The sequence below is a fragment of the Mus caroli genome, unplaced genomic scaffold (genome assembly GCF_978045245.1).
Source record: "Mus caroli unplaced genomic scaffold, Mus_caroli_1 scaffold_8, whole genome shotgun sequence".
Lineage (NCBI taxonomy): Eukaryota > Metazoa > Chordata > Mammalia > Rodentia > Muridae > Mus > Mus caroli.
In genome coordinates, this window is record NW_028227263.1 from 61,934,759 (window position 1) to 61,941,155 (window position 6,397).

The following is a 6,397-nucleotide window of genomic DNA, read 5'->3' on the forward strand; positions in this document are numbered from 1 at the left end:
GGCTGTTATCTGGAGGGAGGGGGGAAGACTGAAGCGAAAGACTGTCAGCAAACAGAGAAGTGACAAAGGACAATGCCCGTTTGTTTATTGTTGGGTAGTCCTCAACCCATCCAGAGAATGTATTAATGCAGACTAACAGTATTTAAAGTGTTTTACAATGGTCATGTGAATGAAGTCAGTCTGCCAATTACAGCCAGGAGTCAGTCTCCAAGGCTGTTGGGTGGGACAGGTAGAGGATCAAATAGTAGTGATGAAGTTAATATGCAGACATTCACTGCAGGTTTAGGCTAGGCTATGTAGAACAGTCTCTTATCTGCCAGGGTGAGGACCAAGTAGGTTTGGAGAAAGGAAAGAAAAGATTTAGTATTAGAGTGAAATGTATGACATAGGTAGTAAATGATGTCCTGTGTTCAAGGAGATCTGGGTATCTTGTAATCTTAGTCATGCAGTAGAAACACTTGGGAGGAAGTTGAGTAAGTTATAGGGAACAAAAGGGAAGCCTGATGGGCTGCCATGTCAGCATGATTATTGCCTTTACTGACAAGGGAAGGGTCAGTCTGATGTGCTGTGCAATGAAGTCAATCAATTTGAGAGGGTAAGAAAGAAGCCTCAAGGAAGTTAAAAATATATGAAGAGTTGGTAATTGTGTTGCCTTTTGTGTTTAGAAATTCTCATTCCTTCCAGATATTGAAGTGTGTTGGCAGGATATGTAAAGCCTATTTGGAGTCTATGTACAACATTAATGATGTATTTTGGGCAATATAGAGGAAACTGGTAAGCTGTTCTGACAACCATAGTATAGCGTAAAAACATCAAATAAACAATCCTACTAATAGAGAGGCTGAGCTAGGGGAGGCATGATTATTTATACAGCCAAAAGAAATGTAGACAGTTAATTTGGGAGGTGGCTTGTAAGAGAACAGCAAAGATTGAGACTGAAGGCTTTGATTGATATTTATAATTATTGTATCAATTTTGAAGAAGAGGACTTTATAAGTTACTCTTTTGAAGAAAAGGACTTTATAAGTTACTCTTATTCTGAGATGAATGCTTTTCAAAATCATCACAGCCAATGAACCAGAATCTTACCCTCACCAAACATCTGTGCCACCCTCCAAGCAGAACCATGACTTCATGGATAGACATTCTTAATACATACACCATTTCTTAAATGAATGTAACCTGTTCCCTGCGGGCAGAGAATGATAACAGTCAAGGTAAATAGCTTTGACCATAGCAGGAAATCTGTATCCAAAAATTGTGCCTGCAATTCATTCCTTACACAGCAGTACTATCAACTCTTAGCTTACCTACTATGGGGGTAAAATCCTTTGGTAATGTGAGGGACATTGAAGTACAGTCTTATTACAATGAACTCCAGTGTCCAAAAATTGTTCTTATTTTGTGTTTGTACCACAGTAAGAGCCAAGATTTTAAGCTCTACTAAAAACAAAACAAACAAACAAACAGTTAATATATTTGGAGTGATTTAATTTTCTATTGAGAAAAACATGTATTTTCAGTATTACTGTAGACAAGCATCTACATAAGACTGTTCAATTGACTGTTGTTTTTATATAAAACAACTTTTATAATACTCATTTTTATTGTTACAATATCTTACAAATTTTAAAGGATATGATAAGAAAACAAAAGGTACTGCATGTTTTGAAGGGATCTCCAGGAGGAGTTGGGGTACAAAAGGGAAAGAAGAATGTGATGTAAGTCTGTTTACTCAAAATATGTTTTTAAATGTTAACAAATTCAGATAAATTGAAATTATGTATCTTTTCTCATTATAATACAATAAAACTTAAATTAAAAAAAAAGAATTTAAAAGACTATAGTAAACCAAAATAAAATTAAGAGCAAGAGCTTAATGCATGAGGCACTTTGGCAAGTGAATGCCGGAGCCATTTAGAAGAAAAGATATACCTTAGATTTCTAGGGAGTTCTCAACAGAAAAAATGAAATGAAAAAGAGTTAATGTTGAATATATACAGTTATTTAAACACCTAAAATGCCAATTAAGCAACTATGGATTATTTACTTTTAGAAACATATTACATATCCAAAATGGCATAATAGAAAAAATAGCAGAGAGGATAGTATAAGGGTTGGGGACCACCTGTAGAGGGATAATGGCAACATTAATTGAGTGAAGGTCCTAGACCAAGTGAAAACTTCTCTTAGGATTTTTGACTGCCAATATGGGGATATTGTAGGGTAAAGAGGTAGGGCATAGAAGCCATTTGGATTTACAAACAAATGAATGATAGGTTTGAGGCCTTTGAGGCTGGTTTGGGGTAGGGAGTATTGAGGTTTTGAGATGTAGGGAGAAGGGTCTTTGAATATAATTGAAGGAGTTTGTGATGTGTAGCAAGAGAAGAACACGTGGTATCCCAGGTGGCAGGATTGACTAAACAAGGGAACAAAGGACAGGAGTGGTCTGAGGATTCAGGAGAGGGAAAGAGTAAAAGTGGAGGTCAAAGAAAGGAGGATGAGGGACACAGAACTGTGGCCAGGTTGGAAGGCATATTTATTCTTATTTCAGAGAGGATATCTCTCCCTAGTAAAAGAATAGGGCATGAAAATATAAAGAGGGGTCTTCTTGGATCGGTGAACCACTGCTTTCGGAGGACCCATGGTGCTCAGGGTCACTAGGAACACGAAAATTAACACAGAAAATAAGGCCAAGGTCAGTATGGCAGGCACCAAGCGTGTGCCTGTGACAGTTTCTGCTGATTCCAAGCCCGGGCTGAGACCGAGAACTGCTCTTGGAAACATTGGTAATAAAGTCAGCGAAGAACTACAGGCAAGAGTGCCTCTGAAAAGGGAAGTCAAAACGCTAGGTACTAGAAAAGGTACTGTTAAAGCTCTACCAAAACCTGTAGAGAAGGTGCCTGTGTGTGAACCAGAGGTGGAACTTGCTGAGCCTGAGCCTGGACCTGAACCTGAACATGTTAGAGAAGAGAAGCTTTCTCCTGAACCTATTTTGGTTGATAATCCCTCTCCAAGCCCAATGGAAACATCTGGATGTGCGCCTGCAGAAGAGTATCTGTGCCAGGCTTTCTCTGGTGTAATCCTTGCAGTGAGTGATGTAGACACAGATGATGGAGCTGACCCAAACCTCTGTAGTGATTATGTGAAAGATATCTATGCTTATCTCAGACAACTGGAGGAAGAGCAGTCAGTTAGACCAAAATACCTACAGGGTCGTGAAGTAACTGGAAATATGAAAGCTATCCTCATTGACTGGCTAATACAGGTTCAGATGAAATTTAGGCTGCTTCAGGAGACCATGTACATGACTGTGTCCATTATTGATCGGTTCATGCAGAACAGTTGTGTGCCCAAGAAGATGCTGCAGCCGGTTGGTGTAACGGCCATGTGTATTGCAAGCAAATATGAGATGTACCCTCCAGAAATAGGTGACTTCGCCTTTGTGACTAACAACACTTACACTAAGCACCAGATCAGACAGATGGAGATGAAGATTCTCAGAGTTCTGAACTTCAGCCTGGGTCGCCCTCTGCCTCTGCACTTCCTCCGCAGAGCATCTAAAGTTGGAGAGGTGGATGTTGAGCAGCACACTTTGGCCAAATACCTCATGGAGCTCTCCATGCTGGACTGCATTTTGCTCCTTCTCAAATTGCAGCTGGGGCTTTCTGCTTAGCCCTGAAAATTCTTGACAACGGTGAATGGACACCAACTCTGCAGCACTACCTATCCTACACTGAAGAATCCCTGCTTCCGGTTATGCAGCACCTGGCTAAGAATGTAGTCATGGTGAACTGTGGCCTTACAAAGCACATGACTGTCAAGAACAAGTATGCATCATCTATGCATGCTAAGATCAGCACGTTGGCACAGCTGAACTGTACACTAGTTCAGAATTTGTCTAAGGCCGTGACAAAGGCATAACTCCAATGGACTGCTACATCTGCAGATGCAGTTGGCACCATGTGCCGCCTGTACATAGGATACCTACTGTGTTTACTTGCTCTTCAATAAAGGTTGTGACTTCTCATTTTACATAGCTTAACTGATTTGAATGTTGTTACTTCTGAGTTTAGGCTAACGGAAGTTGTCAAATTTAGGAGTATATTAAAAACTGCATCTAGTTTTAACATTGGATCCAACTAATGTATATATCTGTAGCCTATATGTCTATATACATCCTTCACTGTGTGTCCTTATATCATCATGTCTTCTGCCTTGCTCTAGTTTAAACTCTAAATCTACCAGCTAGTCCTTTGTTCCAATTTCCAGTGGTTGCCACCTTTTACCACTGTCTCTTGGGTTGTCAACTTTCAGATCTGAAACCAAGTATCTTTTTTATGTAATTATTTATTTGTTCTTAATTGGGAAATAGGATGTTCAAAATTAAAGGTGCATTAAAAAAAAAAAAGAAAATATAACGAGGAAGGAGTGGGGAAAGAAAAAGCCTTTAAAAGAACAAGTTAAGGGAGGGGTCTGGGAAGGTGGCTATGTACTCCAGCTAAGGGGGAGAGATATGAAAGAGGGAAAGGGGGTGAGTGGACCCACCAGAATTCCATCATGACTGAGAAAGTGGACCCAGTATACTGGAGGAATGTGATGAAGCAACCTGACAGAAGTGAGACCCTAGGCTCCTAGAGATTAATCGACATGGTAAGAGCCCAGGCCCTGTCAGTCCTCAGTTGCTAGGCGAAATAGGTCCAAGAAGAATTCAGGAAGGCTGGATGGAACCCAGGGAAGTTGTGCCCTAGGGCAGTCTGATCCCCAGTGACCCTGTGGACACTTAGAACAAGAACAGGTAGGCCTTCAAAGATTTGAACAGGTGCAGGCACAGTGACCTTCCTTGCCACACTTGAAGCAGGGACCTAGTGGCTCTTTCTGGGAATTCATTAGAGATCCTGATCCAAGAGTTACTACTTGTGTTGCACTCATTACAGTTATGGAAGACCTTAAAAGCCAAGGCCAGAACCTTGGCTTGGGGTATAAGCAGGCCTTGGTCATTTGAATTTGGCCCTTATGTCTGAGTAGAACTGGGCAAAACATAGATCATAAAAAGTTGTTGGTCAACTAAGGTGTCTAGGTCTATGTTTGCATGTTGGAGCAGGGACTGTGTGGTGTATCAGAGGAAATGAGAGGGATTTTCAGGCTTGCCTAATTATCTCATGGACTTTTTGAAAGTTAATTGGTTTTAGGGTAGCTCTCCTCAGGCCAGAGAGGAAACAAGTAGTAAACCAGTCCCTGGCCTGATAATCTTCACCGTCATTGTACTCTCAATGAGTATCTATGTTAGAGGCTGCTGCAGCTTTGGCATGGTAGGTCCTGTGTGTTTGGTGTATTTGATCTGCATGGTCACAGGCCTTTTTCCATACATGGATGCATTCCCCAGGGAGGAGGTTATTGGAAAGGAGCATAGAGACGTCATGAAAGGTATGGTCACAAGATTGTGTTATAAATTGTTTGATAAAGATGGTAAGGTCTGAGGTAAAGGAAACTAGACATTTTTTGAACCTATTAGCAGGATTTTTGGACATTTAATAACAGACACCAGATTTTGAAGGGGAATCCACAAACAATGCCAAACTCAACAGAATGTGTCTACGAATCATCCATACGAGTCTGCCCAAACCAATAAAGTTTGTGGCTGGGTGCAGTCTTTCTAGTCCCACAAGACAGAGCAGGGACAATAGAACAGAGCAGGAATGCTCAATGATCTATCAAAACCCAAAAACCTAGGGGATGCTTGAGACAGCAAGAAATGGGGGATAAGAAGATGAGGCAACAGAAAGACCAGAAAGTGTAGAAGGGAGGGCAGAGCTACTAGCCAATCTTAGTCACATCACCAAAATGAAAGGACCTCCAAGTCTACACAAAACACACCCATACACCAAACCCTCACTCCAAAGGAGATTTATTTACCCTATAAGGATCAGTGGGCTGCTCTGCACCCCACAAAGACAGCAGCAGGTAGCACTGCAGGAATGGTTTTTTAAGAAGAAAGGGGGGAAGTTCACGCTAAGATGAGTTGTGTACTATGTGAACTGAGATTTAATATTAAGAGTAGAATAAAAAAAAACTGTGTTTACTTCATCCAGGGTTGCCAAGGAAAGCAGAAATATCTTCCAAATAGCTGCCATTAAAACCTCTATACATTGTCAATTTATTGTAATAGTAATATTAATAATAAACTCTGACAATGTAGAAAAACACAAACATGTCCATTCATGTTTCTGACATAGTAAACCCAGACAATAGAGCTGCTATTCCAGCATGCCTGGGGCCCTAGTTTCCCATCCCTGGCAAAACAAAAACAGAAAACAAAAAGAAACAAAAGCAAAGCAGAAAAGCAATCTGCTCCTTTCAGGGACTATAAGGATAACCCTGAATGCTAACTTAGCCA

The 6,397-nt window shown here is 40.7% G+C and overlaps 1 pseudogene; it reads left to right on the forward strand.

Moving 5' to 3' along the window:
• Window positions 1-2,644: 2,644 nt before the first annotated feature.
• On the forward strand, window positions 2,645-3,924 carry LOC110299339 (G2/mitotic-specific cyclin-B1 pseudogene; annotated as a pseudogene).
• The last annotated feature ends 2,473 nt before the right edge of the window (window positions 3,925-6,397 follow it).